At 42.9% G+C, this 25,363-nt stretch overlaps 1 pseudogene; it reads right to left on the bottom strand.

The window, feature by feature from the left end:
- Nucleotides 1-21,418, bottom strand: LOC115663788 (uncharacterized; annotated as a pseudogene).
- Nucleotides 21,419-25,363: the final 3,945 nt, after the last annotated feature.

The following is a 25,363-nucleotide window of genomic DNA, read 5'->3' as shown; positions in this document are numbered from 1 at the left end:
TTATGTAGATAACTTTTGTATGGCTGTATTGAGATCACCCTCCCACTTCACGTCCCATGAGTATCTGAACATTTTTGTATAACGTAGATTTGGTGTGCTTACCATACCCTTCGAAAATATCTTCATTTTCGGGCATTCTTCCACTTCAATTTCAAACAAGGATGGAAACCTAAAGATGCAATTTGCGGTGGAGGAGAAGCACTTTAGGCTTGGCAGATTGCAGAGTAACAACCATCCTAGCTTCCCAAAAGAAATCACTCTTCCTTCTCCGCTACCATCATTTGTCACTACTTCTTTCATTCTTTCACATCCTATTATAGTTATCCCGGTGAGATGCGCCAAATTTGTGACCGTTGAAACTGTTAGCAGATGTACCAATCCAGAGGAATTCTTCACCACTATCTCCGTCAAATTCTGGAATGATGTCATGGCCGGAAGTAATGTTGTCAAAGCAGGACAATCCCAAACCTCAAAAGTTTTGATACTCTGGAGAATTTTTTACACTAAATAGTCTTCTCTCCATACATTCTTTAGATTGCGTAACTTGCTTAATTTAAGTTCTCTTAAATTTTCAAGCACCAAATGTTTTTGCTCATCAACAAGCCCTTCGTCAAGGAATATATCTTCAAAGGAACTACAAAAGATTTCAAGGCTTTGCAAATTCTGAAATCTCTCTAAGAGGAATCTGGGAGGAAAGGCGTCCTTTTCATCATGAAAGCATGCCAATGTTAGTGCTTTTGGCTTGCCAAAGATGTCTTTAGGAAATTTTCCATCTTGTATCATCTGAATATCCTTATTGACTAATAAAAGTCTCTCTAATTTGGGAAAGTCCTGTCAAATTACCAATACAACGAGAAAAGTAAATTCAACAAAGGTTCGGTAATAAATCATGTGTTATTAAAGGTAAACCTAAGTCAGATGATTGGCATGGAAGGTGACCATCTTCTTGTGATTCATTATATCTCAAGAGCCTTGCGTACAAGTCTCAAGCTTTTATACTCATGCTACAAAATACAATTGTGATCGAATGCTCCACTACAACCATCCATATTGAAAATTTGAAGAGAAATTTTTAAGTAGAGGTTGGTACCGTTTGGTTGGTAGAGCGAATCTAAATTCAAAACCAACTAGCTCACCGAATTCATCTTTTAATAGAAATGTCTTACGTTGTCAGCGAAAACCTGTCATTCTTTGGAATTTTGTGCAACAAAATGCACTCATTATGTTACTAAAATATAGGGGGTTCCCCAAACTTAAAAATGTGTTTAAGCATTTAGAAATATCTTATGTTGTCTAAAGATTGATAGGTAATGGGTTTCGAATTTTCTATGTTGACTTGACTATGTGGTAGACATAAGATATTTTTTTTTTTGGTAAGGTAAGGATATGTATAACTTTCCAAATCACCAAGTACAACCTAAGCCCAAACCAGCTCATGACCATATTAGGACATAGTAATGTCCAAACAAGGTCAAGAGGGTCCAGCAGGAACTATACAACAAGCCGAAGAACGGCTAAGAACATGGAAAATAGAAATAAGAATACAAAGACAACCAATCCAGCCGCAGAATGGATGGGCGACGCCAAAACTCCGGTAGTCTGCAGAGTAGGGCCCCGGAACAGCCATGCAGCACAAAAATCGGCGGGAAACCATAACCACCACAAGAAGCCGGACCAAACCGAACGATGGAGGTGACGCCCATAACTCCGGAATCCGCTCCAAAAGACACCAGAACAGCCATAATCGTCATTAATCAAAGATAGAAGGAGGAAGGTCCCACTTTCTCTGGATAATGCGGTTCCTATAGGTATCCTCAACTGTCCCCATTGAAATAGCTTTGTCCTTCACGACTTTGAAGAGATGCTTACGCATACCAGGGATGAAAACGCTTTTGTTCCTGAAGATAGCGTTGTTCCTTTCGGTCCAAATAATGTGACATAGAGCACCAAAGGAAAATCTAGAGATGCGGTGGGCAAACGAAGATCCTCCGCAAACTTAGACATAAGATATAATGGGCGGTAAAAGAAAAAATTAGAATATAGTGAGTTAAGGTTCTAATGTTTTTTTTTTAAGAAAACTGTTGAAAATTATGTTTTTAGAGTTTGTAAAAAATATAAAACAGAAGAAAATTTCAATGGTGAGACGTGTCAACAATGGAGAGGACCCCATGTCTAGTCCTTATTGACTTCCTCAAGGAGCACTGCAATACATTATTTCAATTAAATTAGATTAGGAATATCTTTTTTTCAATAACAATATGTAATTATTTTTGTAATTTTAGGAAATGGAATATCTTTGGAGTTTCCACAAATGAAAAGTATACTTAAGATAATAATATTTTTTGATATCGACAAACTGATGGGCAATTTCATGACTATGTAGTGGACATGAGATTAGACAGTGCATTATAAAACAAAGTAGAAATTGAGCAAGAGCAGTTGCAATCATACCCTCTCAAATGAAGAATGTGCTTCATGGACTAAAAGGTCATGTTCATCATCTCTCTGAGTCGACCTATTCATGGATGTCGGAAAGGACAACATGTTTAGTTTGTCGCAGTGGGTAACTCGCAATTCCTGCAAGGATGACCAGTTCAGAGTGGGCAAGTTAGGACATAAGCTCTTGAGTCTTGGCATATCATGCAGAACCAAAGAGGTCAATTTTGGGAAAAGAACTTCAGCGATAATGGAGTGTGGAGTGTCATCTCCACTTGCGACTATTTCCTCGATCACACAAAACTCCACTTGAAGTTTCTCAAGTTGGTCTACTCTTTTGGCCACCCAATGGGGAAACAAATTTTTAAGCCTCTTACAATTTTGAACCTCCACTTTCCGCAAATGTTTAAAAGTGAAAGTTTCCTGAAGATTGAAGGTCCATATTTTGCTTAAATTGTCCATGTGAGAGAGAACCATCGACTCGAGCTGTGGAAATTGTACCTGCCATATTGAAAAAAATGACCCAATAAATGTGATTATATTGAGTTATGACCTCAAAGAAGGAATTTCCAAACTTCCTCACAAATCGTGAGCATTCAAGAGGAAAAAAAAAGCTTGTTAATGATACATACAGGGAGGGGCCGATTGATGGTTTCATTTCAGTATAATAATGATTAAGGCCGAGTATATTGCATTGCAACAAGCATGAAAAGCAATGCGATAGAATCAATTACCTTACGATCCTTACCACTTGCTAATACTAGTGCATAAAAAAGATAGTAGAACATTTTTCATGGAGTTATGACACAAATAACACAATTACGACCTCAAATACCAAATGAATACTTTTGCAATTTCCTAAATTTGACATGGCATGAATTGTTCATTTAAGAGCTCATATGGAATTTTCATTTAGTTCAGATGAAATTAATGAAACTACGACAAGCTAAAACCTCATTTGCCAAATTCATATTTACAGACTTCCCCAAGTCCGCGACCATGGAAAAAAAACAAGTTTGTCATACAAGTATTGAATGGAAGATATCCGCCTCCCACATAATGTTTGTTTGGAGAAAATTAACTGTGTCATGACTCTTATGACTCGTCCCCTAAGAAGCGAGTATTGACATTTTTCATTTGGTTAAAATAAATTTAAAGCAATTACGACTTGTCACTACCAAAAAATTGAATGACTATTTCCACACTTCCATAAATTCATTAATAATCTAAATTGAGGACTATGATGAGTTTATGAAGTATTTTAACAATGTGGGGTGTACCTATTATTACATGACAGCTTATATTCGACAAATAAATGAAATTAATGCTATTACAACTTCTTACGACCAAAAAATCATATGACTATTATTATACTTTCCTAAATCTTTGAGTACTCTAAATTGAGTATTACGATGACTTTTTGAAACATTCAAACAATGTGGGGGATAGATATTATTACATGACAGCTTATTATGACAAATACATGACATTAGAAGTAAATGCATAATTAGTGATAATACTTATGATTAACATTAAATAAATGTGTGGATAATCATTATGATGAAACGTTCTAACTCACAAATAACAATAAAAAAAATTTGGGCAAAAACATTATAATAAGGAAAAAAACAAGCATTTCCTCATAAAAGAGGAAAGCAACAATTGAAACCTGTATGGAATCCGTAACAAAAAAGGCCAACTGTGTCACACCCCGAACCTCAACGGGCACACGACACCCCTTACCTGGTCGATAAGTGCGACGTCCCAGGAATGTCGCCGACCTCAAATAACCATCAGAGATTTACAATCACAGAGGATACTAACAAATAATCCCGGACAATTAAAACTGGGGAATCAATCAGGGAGAATGAACATATTCGTTCTCATTGCCAAACTTACACCATAATATTTACAATATTATTTATTATTACAAGCACACCGAACCAGTAATTATTAACTTCCAAAATACAAAAAAGGATCAGCATCCTAGATCAGCATTATCCAAAAATGGAGCCCTCTCAATTTATTGCCTCGATTCCAGAACTAGTCCCTACGCCCTCTCGGAGGCGTCCACTCTGACTCACTGTCCTCAGCATCACCACATGAATCCTCCTCAGCTGTCTGTTCACCCAACGGCTCCGAGTCGGCCTCAATATGATCATGGCTCAGGCGGGGGCTCTGAAATGGTTTGGTTGAAACAACTATGAGAACACTTCTCAGCAAGTTCACCCCTAAACCCCACCTAGGCCATCACGTACTTCCAGACAATCACACAGACACACGTCCATTCGTACACATCAAGTCATCACATCGCAGGCACCTCAAATAATATAGTCAAACTCAAACATGCGTACACCCGTACTCAATCACAATCACGCCGTATGCAACACACGCATGTACCAATTCTCATTTCACTATTCCTTCCATTCTCATTTCCTCTTTCTCATTCCTCGCCAGTGACCCACGTTGAAGTACACGCTCAGGTACACTGCGACCACTTATCACTTCCCACACCACTCACCAGTGTCCCGCGTAAATGTACACGCCTCAGGTACACTGCGACCACTTATCACTTCCCACACCACTCGCCAGTGTCCCGCGTAAACGTACACGCCTCAGGTACACTGCGACTCAACACTTAGCCCGCACCAAATGCGACAGGCCTACATGATCGGAACCCGAGCTTATGATGCCTCGGTCCAATCCCGGTCTCACCTGAGCTTATCATGCCTCGGACCGAATCTCATACTTGCTTTTTCAAGCCTCAGTCTGTGCCAAATGCAACAGACCTACGTGATCGCTGCCCGAGTTTATGGTACTCGGCCCGATCCCAACCTCGCACTTTCTGTCACGCCCCGTACCCTACGAAGCGCTAACATCCCTACCTTGATCGATTGCAGTGCGACGTCCCAGGAAGCGTCGCCGACCCAAACCCCAAACAGAGATCATGCACAAGCGGAAGCACGTATATAAATATATATATACACCCTGACAATAAAATACATGAGGCCAAGGTAGCACAATCAGCAAACAACACCTCTGAAAGTATGTATACTAGTAGTACCAAAGAAAACTTTTTACATAATTCATTTAGACAACAGCAGAGGAAACACACAGTCAGCAGCCACTCAGTCAAAAGGGGTCAATGAAAAACACTTCGGCTCCTCAGCTTCCTCGACCATGGCTGCAGGTCCGTCCCCACAAGGGTGCACACTAGATGACCGCCGGATGAATTGCGGTATACCAAAAAGAGGCGCTTTCCTCGGCATCCTACGGCTGGGGGTCTGAAAATGTTTCGGTTTACACAACCGTGAGACGAATCTCAGTGAGTTCAACCCCTAAACCTAGGCTAGGCTAGCATGCAATCTCCTGACCGGAAACAAACATTTAAAATCATAACACAACCATAATCATACAATTCTCTGACCCTGCAGGTTAGATATTTCAATATGTAATAATCACGGGACATACGTGGCACACATTATCACACGTACGCCAATCACATGCTCATACACCGAGTCTCACACACTCGCATGCCATTCAATGCATGTTTATGCATGCAAATGTCATTGACATGTCATGCACATTTCTTTGGCCCACTGGCCCACACTGGCACACTTGCCCAATTAATTATTATTACGACTCGAGTCATCAATTTTTCACGGCCCGGTGCGTCTAGCCTGCTTCAAAGTGCATGAGGCGCAGCATCCGATCTGGCCCAGTGTCTCTAGCCTGCTTCAAAGTGCATGAGGCGCAACACTGTTCTCCTTGCGAACCAGAGCACGCTTCAAAGTGCATGAGGATGGTCGCCTTCCGGACGTACCGGGCATCGTCCTGCTTCAAAGTGCATGAGGACGGTATCGACCCGAAGGTCCTTAGGTGATCACACAGCTCATTATTATCTGAACCCAGCGTATAACGCTTCAGGGTATTTTAGGTGATCACATGCTCATGGCAGACACGCATTCTCGCACAATTTTCATCACATGCCTCACTCTTGGCATACTCAATGCGTGTTCATGTTATGCAATGCAATGAACCACGAGCACCAATATAATTCAGACAACCCGGGCATACCCGGCAATTTCACCGATGAACTCCTAAATTGGTCATTAAACCCTATTATCCTCCCCAACGATTTTCATTAATCCACTAAATTTTTCCGATAATAAATTCTACTAATCGGTCCTCAACCCAGTCTCAATTACACACTGCTATTATCTAAGCCAGTCCAAAATGCACCGATAACACCTAAACCAGTCCAGAAAAACGCAACATCAGTCCTAATCCGGGTTTAGGAATTTTACTCACCAAAACAAGGGTCACGACGACGGGGAATGGCGGCCAATCACTGATGAACAGTGAAACCGGCGGCGGAATTCCCGGCGGGACGGCGGCGCGGTGCACGGACGGGGGAACAGTGATTCCGTACGGACGCGTGAAACAGTACCACCCGTACGGACACACTGTACGGACGGTGGGAACGGTGGCCGGCGAGGCGCCGGTCACGGCGGCGGCGGCCGTACGGTGCTGGATGAACAGTGACCGTACGGGGGACGTGAACGATGCTGTACGGTCGCTGTATGCGGACGGGCGAACGGCGACGTATGGACATGCTGATCAGCCGGGTGTCGACGGACCAGCGATCGGAGTCTCGCGAAGCTCCGTGATGCATTCACGAGAATGGAAAATGAGAAAAAGAGAGAAAAAGAGAGAGAAAAAGGAGAGAGAAATGGACGGAACCAAGGCTGAGCTGAAGCGGGGGACCAAGGGGGTCGACGGCGAGGCACGGCGGTCGGCGGCGTGCTCCGGCGAAGCTCCGGCGAGAGAGAAAATGAGAGAGAAAATATGAGAGAAAATGAGAGAAAGTGAGGGGAAAATGGAGAGAAAATTTTTCTGAAGGCTGGTCTGGTCGTGGGAGTGAGAGAGGAGAGAGAAAAAATGCTTATCTTAGTCAAAAACTAGGGCCTAGGGTGCCATGTGTCAAAAATCAAGCCAATGGACAATTTTGCCCTTGATCCAAAGGCTAGGATTTGCCCTAATCCAATAATTTAGGGGTGAAATGGTCTTTTGCCCCTAACCATGGTTGACCAGACCTGGTTTAACCTTAACTCACCTTGGTTAATCCCAAAATTAAATCCAATTTTCGGAATTAATCAAAAATGGCCTAGGGGCATTTTCGTAATTTTCCAATCCCGAACCGAAATTCCAATTTTCGCACATACGCGTTCCATATATGCGTGGCCAACATGATATGGCGTCGGAATCGCAAAATTCATCGCGCAAGCCCTCGAAAATCCACGTCAAAATTTCGGGAATAAAATAATATTATTTTTCTAATTTTCGTCGAAATTCCAATTTTTGGCCAAAACGACTCCTGGTATGCGTGGCCACCCAAAAATGGCATCGGCCACGAAAAATAACCTCATTTGGCCTCGAAAAGCGACTCTGGCATCCCGGGGGCAAAATCGTAATTTTTCACCCCCGGACCGAAATTCCAATTTTTACTCGTACTAACTCCACATGTGAGTGGCCAGCGTAATATGACGTCAGATTCCTAAAAATAGTCTCTTAAGCCTTTGAAAATCGATACCGAAATCCGGGCCCAATTCCGTGAACAAAACTCGCTAAACTTTCAATTTCAGAGTCTCTCACTAACGGGCGGCTGTTTAGAGGTTACGCGTATCGACCTAGGGCTATTCGTATCGTGATGGTCTCGATCATTGAGAGAATGAGAAATTATCATTAGTTCCCGAGGTCACAATCATTAGGTTCAAGTTCCGGACTGGTTGACCACGTGCACTTTTGGTCTTGCAGAATCACCTGCGTCCCAATCGTACATCGTTGGCCTTGGCCAAACCAAATCCGTTACCTTTCCTAAGATCGGCCCACGTTGGCCCAAAATATTTCCTCAGCGTCTCTCGTGATCGGTATCCCTTTCGCGACAGGGTCCCCGGTCCACGTACCATCTACTAGTTAGCCATACCCTATTGGTTAGTATCCCGAGAGTGATCAGCTCACGGGTGAGACTTACTAAAATGAAATGCGAAATAATATCAGTTTCATTGATCCCGGAAATTACATCGAAATTCGGGCTGTTACAATCTTCCCCCCTTACAAAATTTCGTCCTCGAAATTTGCAATCTATCCTTATCTACTCAAATAACTGGGGGTGTTGACGTCTCATCGCTTCTTCGCTTTCCCACGTGGCACCTTCTGTTCCGTGGTGCTCCCAGACAACTTTGACCATCGGGATCGTTTTGTTCCTCAGCACCCGTTCTTTTCTATCCTCGATCCTGACTGGTCTTTCCACGTACGATACTCTATCGTCCACTTCTATCTCCTCGTACCGCAAGACATGGGTCGGGTCTGGTTCATACTTTCTTATCATCGACACGTGGAAAACATTGTGTACTTGGGACAAATTGGGCGGCAAGGCAAGTCGATAGGCCATCTCCCCAATCTTTTCCAAAATCTCAAATGGCCCGACATACCTAGGACTCAGTTTTCCCTTCTTGCCGAATCTAGATAGTCCCTTCATAGGCGACACCTTAAGGAACACGTGATCTCCAACTTGAAACTCCAAGGGTCGTCGTCTTCTGTCGGCATAACTTTTCTGACGACTCTGCGCTGTCCTGAGTCTGTCTCGAATAACCTCAACGCCTCAACGGTTTGTTGGATCAATTTCGGACCCGTGATACTCCGTTCACCCACTTCATCCCAACATACGGCGTCCCGCACGCCCTACCATATAAAGCTTCAAACGGTGCCATCTGAATGCTCTGCTGATAGCTATTGTTATAGGCAAACTCCACCAAGTGTAACTGTTCCTCCCATTTGCCTTGGAAATCTATCACACAAGCTCTCAGCATATCCTCCAGGGTTTGAATGGTCCTTTCAGACTGGCCATCTGTTTGCGGATGGTAGGCCGTACTGAACTGTAACTTCGTTCCTAAGGCCGTTTGTAAACTTTTCCAAAAGTTAGCCGTAAATCTCGGATCACGATCCGAAGTGATCGTTACTGGTATTCCATGCAGCCTCACGATCTGCCTCACATACAAGTCTGCATATCTTTCCAACTCAAAGTCCTTTCGCACAGCCAGAAAGTGCGCTGATTTAGTCAGTCTATCCACTATCACCCAAATTGAATCATGTCCTCTCTGGCTTCTCGGCAGTCCCGACACGAAATCCATTGTAATATGTTCCCATTTCCACTCTGGGATTTCTAACGGTCTCAATAGTCCTCCAGGCTTACAATGCTGTGCCTTCACTTGTTGGCACGTCAAACACTTAGCTACGTGCCTGGCCACATCCACCTTCATTCCATTCCACCAGTAGTGTTGTCTTAAATTCTGATACATCTTTGTACTTCCCGGGTGGATACTGTAATTGCTCCTATGAGCTTCCGACAAGATTTCTTCCTTAAGTTTCACATCATCTGGTACACAGAGTCGCCCTCTAAACTTCAGAACTCCATCCTCGGACACTTGAAAGTCCGGTTTCCTCTTAGCTGCATCCATCTCAATAATCTTTTGGATTTCTGGGTCCGTAGACTGTAGTTCCTTAATCTTGATCTGAATCTCTGGCTCAATCCTTAAGGCGGCTAGTAAATTCGATACGTGACTCATCTCCAACTTAAACTCTGAATCCCTGAGTCTTTCCAATAAGGTCCATTCCTTGACCATTAGATGCGCCAAACTAGACTTTCGACTCAGAGCATCTGCCACTCGATTGGCTTTCCCAGGATGATACAGGATGTCGCAATCATAATCCTTTAGAAGCTCCATCCATCGGCGCTGCCTCATGTTCAACTCTTTCTGCGAAAAGAGGTACTTGAGGCTTTGATGATCCGTATAAATCTGGAACTTCTCCCCACATAAGTAGTGCCTCCAAATCTTAAGTGCAAACACTATAGCAGCTAATTCCAAGTCATGCGTCGGGTAATTCATCTCGTGTGGTCTCAACTGACGCGACGCATATGCTACCACTTTTCCATGCTGCATCAGCACACAACCCAATCCTCTTAGCGAAGCATCGCTATAAATCTCAAATCCTCCTGGGCCCGACGGAATGGTCAATACAGGAGCAGTTGTCAACCGGTGTTTCAGTTCCTGAAAGCTCCTTTCACACTTGTCATCCCACTCAAACCTCACCTCCTTCTTAAGCAATCTTGTCATTGGCATGGCTATTGACGAAAATCCTTCTACGAATCGCCTGTAATAACCAGCCAATCCGAGAAAACTTCGAATCTCCGTTACTGACGTCGGTCTAGGCCACTTGGTAACCGCTTCAATCTTAGCTGGATCCACCGAAATCCCATCCCCAGAAACGATATGTCCAAGGAATCCTACTCTGTTGAGCCAAAACTCACACTTGCTTAACTTAGCATATAATGCATGCTCTCTCAAAGTTCGTAGCACTTCAGCCAAGTGTATCTCATGTTCCTCAAGGCTCTTGGAGTACACTAGTATATCGTCAATGAAAACTATCACAAACCGATCCAGGGAATTCCTTGAACACACGATTCATCAAATCCATGAAAGCGGTGGGGCATTCGTTAATCCAAAGGGCATAACCGTAAATTCATAATGCCCATACCGAGTCCTGAAAGCAGTCTTGGGAATGTCCTCATTTCTGATCCTTAGCTGATGGTACCCGGTCCTCAAATCTATCTTGGAAAACACTGAGGCTCCTTGCAGCTGATCAAACAGGTCATCAATTCTCGGCAGTGGGTACTTATTCTTCACTGTCACTTGATTCAACTGCCGATAATCTATACACAATCTTAGAGTTCCATCTTTCTTTTTGACAAACAGGACTGGCGCTCCCCATGGGGACGCACTAGGGCGAATAAAACCTTTATCCAGTAATTCCTGTATCTGGACCTTTAATTCTTTCAATTCTGATAAGGACATCCTATATGGCGCTTTCGAAATCGGCTCTGTTCCTGGCGCCAATTCAATCACAAACTCCACCTCTCGCTCAGGCGGTAAACCCGGCAATTCCTCAGGAAATACATCAGGAAAATTGCTTACTACGGGTATATCTTCCAACTTAGGTTCAACAACTGTTGGATCCACAACATTCACCAAATATCCTTCACACCCTTCGTCCAACAGCTTACTTACCTCGAGCGAGGAAATCCAAGGGATCGAGGTTCCTCCTCGATTTCCCTGAAATACAAAACTAGGGCGTCCATCCGGATTAAATTGGATCGTCCTATCGCTGCAATCCACTACAGCTTTCTGTCGGACTAACCAATGCATTCCAATAATCACATCAAAATCGAACATGGCTATTACTGCCAAGTCGATGTTTTCTTCTTTACCTCCAATAATTATCTTACAGTTAGGACATCCAAAAGAAACTAGCAACCTATCATTCATAGGTGTCGACACGCAAAGCACATGCTCAAGCAGCACTGGTTTCATACCAACCAACTCAATAAATTGCTCTGAAACGAACGAATGGGTTGCCCCCGGATCAAACAATGCATACGCGGCATGATCACACAAAGAAATCGTACCTGTGACCACGCCCGGCGCATTCTCAGCTTCCTTGCGCGCCATTGCATAAATTCTTCCTTGAGCTGGCGGTCGTCCCTGATTAGCCGGTGGGGGAGGTCCGGCTTGATTTCCCGCTCGTGGTGGCGGCACTCGGGCGGTCCCGATGGTTGCATCCGTGGGCAATCGCGGATCCGATGTCCCATACTCCCGCACTTAAAACACGCCCCATATCTACCCAACCGGGGATTCGGTTTTCCGATATTCCGTCTGGCTGGTGGAACAAATCGCCTATTTCCGAGTCATAGGCCTCTTTCCCAAACGGCGATTATCTCGATTTTGAGCAAACCGCGATCCTGAAGCGGCTGCCCTTTCCTGCTGATCTCGTTCCATGATCTGCGCCCGTCTATACATCTCCCCATAATCTTTGATGTCATGGGACAAAATCAGGCTCCGAAGATCCGGCTTCAGTCCATCTCGGAATCTTCGCACCCTATCCCTCGGATTCTCCACCATAGTCGGTGCAAACTTAGCCAATCTTGCAAATTCGGCCTCATATTGATCCACAGTCGTTTGTCCCTGGCGCAAGCGCATAAATTCCATCAACTTCTTTTCTTGCGCATTCTCCGAGAAATATTTTTCATAGAAATTTTCTACAAACGCAGCCCAAGTCGGGGCCGTTCCTACTGGAAACACTCTATTCTCCACGGCATTCCACCAATCATTAGCACCCTCTTGAAACTGGTAAACCGCCAATGTCACCTTCTCCTCATCGGTGCACCCGGAACTTTGAAGGTTTTCTCCGGTTCCTCAATCCATCTTGGCGCGGCCTCGGGGTCACCACGACCATGAAATTTAGGCGGCTTCAATTTCATAAACCATTCTACTAATCGGGCATCTCACTCACCCATGGCCGAGCACTGTCCGGCGTTAGCTTGATTCTCATCTACATGAGCGCCGCTACATTATCTCGCCCTTGAGTCCGCCTATCCAGACGTTCCCAATCCTTTCTAATACTCGCAGAACTCCTTCCATACGTGGATCTTCCACGGGTCTAACATCAACTCGGGGGTCTACTGCAGCTCCCATATTAACTCCCAGATTGTCTACTGCTCCTACTCGAGCACGACCTCTACCTCGGATTCCTCTTCCTGCACCCCTTCTGGGAATTCTTCCTATACCTCTCCCCTCGCTACTCATCTTGGCTACTCGATTCTACGACTACCTGCTATAATTCCACGAAGGAATTAAAGACTTAAACCAATCTATCCCAATCTAAGTTCTAGGCAGGTATTAAACAACAATCAAGCAATCAGCACGCGGTCTAACAATTATCCAACACATCACCCAAGGGATTCGCGTACTCACCTCGAATCCTGCCGCACCTGCACTTACGGGTCACACAATCACAATTCAAAAACAATCACAAGCTGTCAGGAGATGCATGTAGCACACGAGGTCACCCTACTGGCTACCCAGGGTCTCATCGCCCCTTATCACTCCAGGCTTCGACCTAATTGGACCGAGCTGACCTTGCTCTGATACCAATTCATACGGGGATGTCACGCCCCGTACCCTACGAAGCGCTAACATCCCTACCTTGATCGATTGCAGTGCGACGTCCCAGGAAGCGTCGCCGACCCAAACCCCAAACAGAGATCATGCACAAGCGGAAGCACGTATATAAATATATATATACACCCTGACAATAAAATACATGAGGCCAAGGTAGCACAATCAGCAAACAACACCTCTGAAAGTATGTATACTAGTAGTACCAAAGAAAACTTTTTACATAATTCATTTAGACAACAAGCGAGGAAACACACGTCGGCGGCCACTCGGTCAAAAGGGGTCAATGAAAAACACTTCGGCTCCTCGGCTTCCTCGACCATGGCCTGCAGTCCGTCCCCACAAGGGTGCACACTAGATGACCGCCGGATGAATTGCGGTATACCAAAAAGAGGCGCTTTCCTCGGCATCCTACGGCTGGGGGTCTGAAAATGTTTCGGTTTACACAACCGTGAGACGAATCTCAATGAGTTCAACCCCTAAACCTAGGCTAGGCTAGCATGCAATCTCCTGACCGAAAACAAACATTTAAAATCATAAACACAACCATAATCATACAATTCTCGACCTGCGGGTTAGATATTTCAATATGTAATAATCACGGGACATACGTGGCACACATTATCACACGTACGCCAATCACATGCTCATACACCGAGTCTCACACACTCGCATGCCATTCAATGCATGTTTATGCATGCAAATGTCATTGACATGTCATGCACATTTCTTTGGCCCACGCCCACACCGGCACACTTGCCCAATTAATTATTATTACGACTCGAGTCATCAATTTTTCACGGCCCGGTGCGTCTAGCCTCGCTTCAAAGTGCATGAGGCGCGACATCCGATCCGGCCCAGGTGTCTCTAGCCTCGCTTCAAAGTGCATGAGGCGCAACACATTTCTCCTTGCGAACGAGCACTGCTTCAAAGTGCATGAGGATGGTCGCCTTCCGGACGTACCGGGCATCGTCCCGCTTCAAAGTGCATGAGGACGGTATCGACCCGAAGGTCCTTAGGTGATCACACGGCTCATTATTATTCGAACCCGCGTATAACGCTGGGGTATTTTAGGTGATCACATGCTCATGGCGACACGCATTCTCGCACAATTTTCATCACATGCCTCACTCTTGGCATACTCAATGCGTGTTCATGTTATGCAATGCAATGAACCACGAGCACCAATATAATTCAGACAACCCGGGCATACCCGGCAATTTCACCGATGAACTCCTAAATTGGTCATTAAACCCTATTATCCTCCCCAACGATTTTCATTAATCCACTAAATTTTTCCGATAATAAATTCTACTAATCGGTCCTCAACCCAGTCTCAATTACACACTGCTATTATCTAAGCCAGTCCAAAATGCACCGATAACACCCAAACCAGTCCAGAAAAACGCAACATCAGTCCTAATCCGGGTTTAGGAATTTTACTCACCAAAACAAGGGTCACGACGACGGGGAATGGCGGCCAATCACTGATGAACAGTGAAACCGGCGGCGGAATTCCCGGCGGGACGGCGGCGCGGTGCACGGACGGGGGAACAGTGATTCCGTACGGACGCGTGAACAGTACCAACCGTACGGACACACTGTACGGACGGCTGGGAACGGTGGCCGGCGAGGCGCCGGTCACGGCGGCGACGGCCATACGGGTCTGGATGAACAGTGACCGTACGGGGACGTGAACAGTAACTGTACGGTCGCTGTACGGACCGGGCCGAACGGCGACGTATGGACATGCGATCGCCGGTGTCGACGAGCAGCGATCGGAGCTCCGGCGAAGCTCCGCGATGCTGTTCACGAGAATGGAAAATGAGAAAAAGAGAGAAAAAGAGAGAGAAAAAGGAGAGAGAAATGGACGGAACCAAGGCCGAGTGAAGCGGGGGACCAAGGGGGTCGACGGCGAGGCACGGCGGTCGGCGGCGTGCTCCGGCGAAGCTCCGGCGAGAGAGAAAATGAGAGAGAAAATATGAGAGAAAATGAGAGAAAGTGAGGGGAAAATGGAGAGAAAATTTTTCTGAAGGCTGGTCTGGTCGTGGGAGTGAGAGAGGAGAGAGAAAAAAATGCTTATCTTAGTCAAAAACTAGGGCCTAGGGTGCCATGTGTCAAAAATCAAGCCAATGGACAATTTTGCCCTTGATCCAAAGGCTAGGATTTGCCCTAATCCAATAATTTAGGGGTGAAATGGTCTTTTGCCCCTAACCATGGTTGACCAGACCTGGTTTAACCTTAACTCACCTTGGTTAATCCCAAAATTAAATCCAATTTTCGGAATTAATCAAAAATGGCCTAGGGGCATTTTCGTAATTTTCCAATCCCGAACCGAAATTCCAATTTTCGCACATACGCGTTCCATATATGCGTGGCCAACATGATATGGCGTCGGAATCGCAAAATTCATCGCGCAAGCCCTCGAAAATCCACGTCAAAATTTCGGGAATAAAATAATATTATTTTTCTAATTTTCGTCGAAATTCCAATTTTTGGCCAAAACGACTCCTGGTATGCGTGGCCACCCAAAAATGGCATCGGCCACGAAAAATAACCTCATTTGGCCTCGAAAAGCGACTCTGGCATCCCGGGGGCAAAATCGTAATTTTTCACCCCCCGGACCGAAATTCCAATTTTTACTCGTACTAACTCCACATGTGAGTGGCCAGCGTAATATGACGTCAGATTCCTAAAAATAGTCTCTTAAGCCTTTGAAAATCGATACCGAAATCCGGGCCCAATTCCGTGAACAAAACTCGCTAAACTTTCAATTTCAGAGTCTCTCACTAACGGGCGGCTGTTTAGAGGTTACGCGTATCGACCTAGGGCTATTCGTATCGTGATGGTCTCGATCATTGAGAGAATGAGAAATTATCATTAGTTCCCGAGGTCACAATCATTAGGTTCAAGTTCCGGACTGGTTGACCACGTGCACTTTTGGTCTTGCAGAATCACCTGCGTCCCAATCGTACATCGTTGGCCTTGGCCAAACCAAATCCGTTACCTTTCCTAAGATCGGCCCACGTTGGCCCAAAATATTTCCTCAGCGTCTCTCGTGATCGGTATCCCTTTCGCGACAGGGTCCCCGGTCCACGTACCATCTACTAGTTAGCCATACCCTATTGGTTAGTATCCCGAGAGTGATCAGCTCTGGGTGAGACTTACTAAAATGAAATGCGAAATAATATCAGTTTCATTGATCCCGGAAATTACATCGAAATTCGGGCTGTTACACTTTCACCCCTTTCACATACTTTCCCACAATCACTTGCCACACCACGATTCCTTTTTACTCATGCACATGCTCTACATGCATTTACTACACGCAACTGGCCCATCACACGTGGCCCGTGCACGCATCACTTCACACATAAAACACGCTCACTCAGCAATTCACATGGCCACTGTCAACAATTAATTCAATCCGGCCCACGCATGCACCAAACATGCATAATTCTATTATATAATTACACAACTAAGCACCCAATTAAATCAACTCCATCCAGAATAATTTCAAACACGCCTAAAACACGTAAATTGCCAATTTTCTCTAACAAGATGGCGTCGGATCAATTCCGATCCTTCACGACACTTTCTCGCCATTAAATGCCGGTTCTAAAAATCCAACTTGTGTCCCGAACAAATCATCACAGCCCCGTGAACAGTAAATCACAGCTTGTGAACAGTAATTCGCAACTTATAAACACACATATAACAATCACATTCGCGAGTAATTTCAGTCACAAGGACCCTCACAATTCAGCCACGATATCACACAACAATCCGACACATATACACCACAAATCAAGCCATAAGCACATTATTCCGAACCACAAATTCCAGCATGTATACTTCTCGTAGGCAGCCCTTATTTACTCTCTAAATAACCCCCAAACCATCATAATTCCAGCCATAATTTCACCCAAGGTGAACTCGATAAATTCGTCCATGAAACAAACCCCAAAATTTGCCGAACACTAGTCCATTAATACCGAAATCATTATTTTTCTTCCACCAAACGACGTCAAATCGATTTCGGTCCTTCACGAGACTTTTTCACCATAGTTTCTTGGTTCTAAAAAATCCAACTTGCGTCCCGATCGGCCCATCACGGCCCCATGAACAGTAGATCACAGCCATTGTTATTTTCTAATTTCCAATAATTAATGCCCAAATTAAATCCCAAGGCCCGCCATAAAATTTCCACTACCAATTCATATAATTCCGCACCTAACTTTATACAGATTTCGCCCAAAATCGCCCGTCGATACCCGAAGTCCTAAATTGGGTTTAGAGCACGACTTACCCGCGTTCTAGACTATCGCGGCTAGAACGGAAAGCGGCGGCCCTTAATCGGGAACGGCGGCGACGATGTAAGGCTGCCAGGTGGCGGCGATCGGCTTGGATGGCGACGGTGCGGCTTACTTGGCCGCGGGTCTTGCCTCACGTGAGAGAGAGGGAGAGAAAGAGAGAGACGGCGGTTGGTGGTGGTGGCTTGAGGGCTGGTACGACGGCTTGAGGGCGGCCCGGACGGTGGTGGCGAGCGGCGGCGCCGGCGGTGGGCTTCCCGGTGGACGGCAAGGAGCTCACGGAGGAGGGGGAAGGATTTCACGGCAAAAGGGGGGGCTGATTGGTGAAGATGAAGAAGAGAATGGAGAGAGAGAAGACATTCTTGACTCAAATAGTGAGCATTGACCCAAGGGGAAAATGACTATATTACCCTTTTCTCATATTTTTAATCCGAGGGTCCCGATTCGATCTTATCTTGATCCAACGGCCGAGATCGATTCTTGCACAAAAATATCCAAGGGTATACTTGTAATTTCCAAAATATCCAAGGGTAAAATTGTCCAATCAAAATTTGAGGGCAAAATTACCAAAATGCCATTTACCCTTAAAGCTTGTCCTTTAATAAATCCTAGGGGTATTTTGGTCACTTTCTCCGTTTCTTGTCCAAATCGAATTTTTCCGAAGGATTTGAGCGCACCAAAAATTCGCATGTGTCACGTGCAACGTCGTCCTAACGATCCGTCGTGACTTCCTAATTTTCCGGTGTCCAATTTGGGCAAAATTTCAATAATTAAATTTTATTAAACGCAACTCGAGCGTTTCTCGAGCTAACGGGCGGCTTGCTGGGGAAATTCGCAGAATCGACTCATGACTGATACTGAATCGAGTCACGTGCAAGTCCGTTCGGTGCGTGACGACCTCGGTTGTCATTAAAATCGCGAAGATTAATCACTTGATCCGAGGGGTACGATCGTTCGGTATAATTTCAGAATCATTCGTCAAGTCGTTTTGTGGTCCAACGGAATCACCCGCGATCCACTACTAGGACAGTGGCGAACTGACCCCTAACTATCCTTGGATCGGCCAACAGTGGCTCAAAATATCACTTCCGCGATTTAATGGTCGAAATCCATTCACGATCGAATTTCCTTTAATCGCGCGAATTTAATTTCCCCTATTAGCCTTTCCCTAATGGTTAGCATTCCTAGGAATGATCAGTTCCGGGCGAGAACTGACTACGAGTACATTCATAAAATCCAGTATTTCATAAATCCCAAATGAACTAATTTTTTTTCAGGATGTCACAAACTGCAGGGAGGTAATTATTATGTTTGTCTTTGTTTTGGTATGAAGCACGGGTCTCAATTAAATTTGAGCTAAGCATTGATGATTAATATTACGAAAATTTATATCTAGTACATTTATCCGCACATGGCACATTCCGCGCATTGTCCAATACTACGAGAATATATTCCAAATCAAATGCCAAAAATGCATTTGTTTGAAAGACTAACCTGTGGAGTGAAAAGTGAAGGGATGCCATTGTCAATCTCCGTCAAAGATTGCCAAGTCAGACTTCTCATCTTGGGGCAGTGGGCAATACTCAGATCTACTAATTGGGGGCATATCAAGGTATGATTCTTCCCCAAGAGGAAACTAGTCAAATTGAGCAAGCATTCCAACTTCAACCACCGAAGACTCGAGAATGTAATCCTTTCCCATACACTTCCCTGTTCTTCTTCCTCTGCGATCACTCCTTCCATGTGACCACACTTCTTTATTTCCATCCTTTCAATATTGCCAAGGAACCAAGCCATGCATGGAGCGAAAACATGTCTCAAGTTGTTGCATTTTTCAAGGGTCAGATTACCTAGAAAATTATAGGGCAGCACTTCTTGAAGATCTTTGTTCCATAGTTGCCTCAACTTTGGTAGATTGACCAAGTCTAAAGTCATACTCCTTGAAGGCAGCACCTGGGTCCTTTCCACACCCTCCAACCCTTCAAGATTGAATATTTCTTATAACAACTCGCAATCACGAACATGCAATGTGCTCATATTGTGTAAAACAAGCATCAATCTGGATGGAATTGCGTTAATAAAGGATGGACATTTATCCACCATCAATGATTCTAATCGCCAAGATGACTTGATGGGATTAAGTTCATTGCGCCATTTTCCAATAAGATTGGGGAACTCAGACAACCGCATTTTTCTTAGTCTAGCAACCGTAGCCTGTTAGAAAATGCATTAATAAATGTAAAAATCCTAGTTAGCAAAAAGCAATTACTTGGTTGGTGATCAAAACAATCCAATTGCACAAAATTTGGCAAATGATGCATACCATATCTTCAAACATATTTTGGATGGTAATATTGAGGTTTCCCTTCCAAAACCACACTTCACGTTTAGTTACTTGTACTCTGTCCAACTTTGGTGCCTCTATTAGTCCCTCGGAGAAGAACTTCATGTTGAGACATTCATTCACAATGACATCTTCCAAGAGAGGGAACATCAAAGTGGATCCACCTGAGCTGAAACATCTCAACCCTGTCAACCCATCAAGCTCCAAATACTTCAATTGTTTGAAAGCCACCACACTAGTCATGGCCACGGGCCGGTTTTGGCTCGGAACCGGCCCGGTCAAACCAGGGTCCGCGGTTCGGAACCGGAACCGGCCCGTGGCCTACGGGCCCGGTTCCAGTTCCAAAATTTTTGAACCGGAACCGGACTGCCGGTTCCGGTTCCAAATTTTTTTTTTAAAAAAATAATGAATAATTTTTTAAAAAAAAATTCATTATTTAATTTTTTTTATAAAACAAATTGAAAGCATTGTAAGTGCATTGATCTCCAATTACAATGCTTGGCTTGAGTGTATTGAACTCTAATTACAAAGCTTGGCTTGGGTTTTATAAACAACCCCTTTGATGGTCTCTTCATTCCCATTCGATGTGGGACTCTCGGCTTGCCTTGAACACCTTCAATGTGAGACTCTTGGCTTGTCTTCATGCAAATGCCAAGAGTCCCACATCGAATGGGAATGAAGAGACCATCAAAGGAGTTGTTTATAAAACCCAAGCCAAGCCATGAGCATGTGAAGTTGTATGCCTTTTGTGGCTACGATCCTTTGCTAGTTAAGAGCAAAGGGTTCCATCGGACCACCTAGAACCAGATCAATGGTCCGGTTCCCGGTTCTATGATTTGCCGGTCCGGTTCCTAGTTCTAAAATTAAAGGACCGGTCTTACCGGTTCGGTTCCCGGTTTCGATCGGGAACCGATCACCCCTATAATTTTCATTTTGATTATAATTTATATTGAATAATTCATTATTTTTTTTATTTTATAATTTATTTTTAAAATTTTTAAATTACGAACCGGAACCGCTAGGGGCGGTTCCGGTTCCGGTTCACACATGGCCACGAACCGGAACCGCCGGTTCCGAACCATGGCCATGACTACACCACACGCCCTTCTTCACCATCCTCATCAATGATGACTTTTGTCAACATTTTACAATAAGTTATCGTCAATTTTGTGAGTTCCACTAAATTTCCAGCTATTGTTGTTGTGAAAATATGTGATAACCCATCATAAAATGACACATTGAGGGTCTTCAGATGTCGAAAATATACTTGATTGTCTCATATCATCTCGATGCTACCCATTGCAAAGATTTCTAATGTCTCTAGGCGCAGAAATGAAACCTGCAAAATTCGCCCACAGAATTGGTGATTCGGTTAATTACGAATTGATGAAGTTCCAAGATGTAAATATGGATGAGTGCCAAGGGGAGAGGGGGATAATTAAGTTGAACAAAAGGAAAAAATAAAAAAATAGTAAAAAATAGTAAAAAATCCCATCCAAAGTCTTCTTCAGGAATGGGTTAACGAGTGGAGCATTACTTTTCTCTCTGCATAACAAAGCAAACAATACTTTCAACCTCAAGTATGGATGAAAATCTTATGTACAGCAATTATCACATCACTTAGAGACGGTTATTTAAATTACTAATATGGATGAAAATCTTCAAGGAAATTGCAAAATTGAGTAAGATGAGGAAGAATTCATCAAAAGAAATTAGAAACACATCAAGAAAAGGCCGAACAATATACATTGAGGTAAAATAAAAAGTTACGAGGTACAAGGAAATGCATGGAAGAAGCAGCGGTCCTCCTAACAATCATGGTCTAAAAGTAGTCTCATGTTTCATTTTGGACAATATATTGATTGTGGTCATCCTATTCATGAAGGACAGTCGGAAATGCAATAAGAAATATTTGAGAACAAAAAGGAGACATTCCTCAATTTCGGCATATTGAATAAGATTGATTGCTGTTGGTTGTGTTGTTTCTCTATGATAACATTGCAACTTCAATGAAGTAATCAAGGTTGATTTTTGTCCATATTGGCAATTTTCATTCTTCATTTTACTAAAAGTAGTTTCATGTTTCATTTTGGACAAGTTTAACTTCCACCATCCATTCAATAAGTCAAATGACTCGGACTTAAGTAGCTGATCTGCGAAACGTGTATTATTTATTTAACAAGAGTTTCATAAAAATGGTCAAGCAATTAATTTGAAAACTAAAAGGGGTGATTTCCGAAGCCCCAAACCCCAGAGATGTTGCCCAATTTGGCGATGGAGAGGGCAAAATTCCTTTTGCTGGTGCAATTAAGAAAGAATTGGGGCTGTAGGGTATGATTAATCGGAGAGCGAGAGGCATATATATATAGGAGATCTTGTAAGTGCAAATGAAGTCAAATGAGTGTCTTAAAGGCCCTTCATCTCCAGCCCCTTGAACCACACCGCTCGCTTTCTTCTCAGTTTTTGTCATTTGCTTTCCTGTACATGCTTTGAAAGTTAAAAAGCCTCAAAGCCTCTATCCGAATTTTCCCAATCTAGTTCCTCTGTTGTCTTCGAAAGCGAGCTCTCTACATGGAAGCTCAAAGCATAGGAGGAAGAAAATGTCGGGGTTGAAGTGGCGACACACTACGTTGTGGCACCCACAACTTAAATTTCCACGACTCTGTTTTTGACTGGTTAGCTAAATTATTGCATTAGCCTTGGGCTCCACCATAAGCTTCGATGATAATCACGCAATTATAAAAATGTAATCTTGTATGGTCCACTGAAAGGCTCTACTCGCAGCAATTTTTGTCGCACAAAATAAGTTTATGCTTTCCTTAATTGGATACGGGACAGAGTAAATTACTATCAATAACCAATTCCATAGGAGGAAATTTTTTGCTTTAAATCCAACAATTGGCGTTGGATATGGGACTCGTCCGTAAAAGTGAATTTGTCTACTATGGCTTGTAAAATCGTTTTCATTGATAAAAAAAATAAAATAAAATAACAAAGCCTTTTCACCTTTAATTACTCCCGTCAATTTGCAATTGCACGATTTTTATCTTTGGACTCTTTACACTTGATGTAAAGAGTAAACCAAAAGGATCTCCTATTAAATGTTATCACCAAAGCTAGTTAGGCAATTAACTACATTTCCACCTATTAGCTTAGTAGTTTAATCTACTATAAATTATTGCCTCAAATTCAATTAACTGCCAATAATTGTTTTTGTAATGATCTAAATTATCAACTTCATATTCATAAGTTTTCAGTTACATAGTGCATGAGACAATTCATTAAGTCGGATTTCTAGGTGATAAAGGTTTATTACATAAAATCATTAATCATTCATATTATAAATGTCACGGTCTACTGTATCCCGATTGTCATTTCATACACTCAAAACTCTGACTACATCTTGGCATACTGCTTCAGATTGAGGGTTGACATTTTGTTATAGGCTTTAGGCATTTGCCTGAAAGTCATTTGATTTATTCTTTGCCCAAATTAAAAGCATGATTTTGACCATAATAAAGGAATAAATCACATGAAGCTGTTCAAAAATGAGCGAAAAACTTGATTACGAGAATGAATAAATAAAATTGGATCATATCAGGAAAAAAGATAACGATTTTTCACTGCTTAATTTTTATGAGTAATTTTTAAGTAACTTTTGATAAGTTTGCACTCAATTATGGACCAAGCCTAGGTAAATTATCCCCCGATTTAGGTCAGAATCATACTTAATTTCACAAAAGAAGAAGAAACAACAGTTTAGGAGAAGTTGATAAAAACATTAGATTCCATTAATCCTACCTTCCGATTTTAGGGTGCAGTAATTGTGTGGAATGTGATCAATATTAACAAACTAGGCTTTGTAAGTAATTTAGTTACTTTTCATCTTGGCTATGTTTTGTCTTAGGCATAACTATTTATTTCGAAAAGTTAATTATTTACTCAGGTGGGAAAAATAATTATTTATAATCCTATATGTTTGTTAATCAATTTTTAATAATTTGATTTGATCGATCCAACTATTCCTTTTATGGGATTGGTGTGAATTGAAACTTTCTAGTTGTTTGTAGTGCCATGTGGCATTTGAAATGCAGAAAACGTAAACTTCCATAATACTATGACACATAACAATCATGCCAAGTATTTCACTCCAATAGATTTTTGTTATATTAAATATCTTGACAGAACGTTAATTACATACCTCTCGATTGAAGAGGGTAGTGAAGCGTGATTTGACGTGATCCTGACTCCAAATTTCTTGTGAACCTGTCAGCGGTTATTCATTACATTAAAAGAATGTCATTATATGCATTGCTGGGATGAATCTATCTACAAGATCTGTAGTGATGAAAATAAAAAAATCAGTCTTACACTTTCCGTGAGAAAAGCATGAGAAGCTTTCCAAATATTTTAAGTGCAAATTGGTTAACATAGGGAATGCTAGAGTTTCTGATGTTTCCATCCCCGACGCTTCTTCCTCCATAATGATCGCCTCCATCTTCTTACAATCCTGCACCCTTAGAACTATCAATTTTGCTAGCGATTTAACCATGGATGGGAAAAACATAAACTGGAGGTTGTCACAGTTAGACACCTCTAACTCCATTAAATTATGCAATCGTACTATTCCACAAGGATTCTTGTTCCATATGAGCCTCAAGCTTGGTAATCGCTTTAATTCCAAGGTGGTTAGCTTAGAGAGAGTCTCAACATTTTCATTGGCACATGGTCCTTCAAGGTCAAAAATTTCTTGCACCGAAACGCAATCTTTGATAGTTAAAGTTTGTAACTTGTGTAGTTTTACCAACCACAAACAGTTGATGACCTTTGAGAGAGATTTGCACTCCAATACCACGAGAGATCGAAGATTGCTCAGCGCCAATGGAAATTCATCACTCCATAAATATTTCAGGTTGGGAAGTCCAATTATTGTCAAGGACTCCAAGGATGGAATTGAAACCTGATGCACAGACCCATCAATGCTAGCATTTACAATTACAAAGGATAGATAGAAAATTTACGTGCCATAACAAGAATGGTTGCTGAAGGAAATTTTGCGAGCAAAGTAAATAACAACATTTAGGATAACCTTTGCATTTACAAAAACCTTTGATAAACGAAAGTTAACTTTTTTTAAATAATGAAATCTAATTTACAATCCAAAAAGGCATATTACGAGTCCAAAAGACAATTAA

Source organism: Syzygium oleosum, unplaced genomic scaffold, assembly GCF_021117445.2.
Source record: "Syzygium oleosum isolate NSW1041296 unplaced genomic scaffold, Sole_v2.1 Sole_v2.27, whole genome shotgun sequence".
NCBI classification, from domain to species: domain Eukaryota; kingdom Viridiplantae; phylum Streptophyta; class Magnoliopsida; order Myrtales; family Myrtaceae; genus Syzygium; species Syzygium oleosum.
Note: the sequence above shows the minus strand (reverse complement) of the source record. Positions and strands in the feature narration are given on the sequence as shown.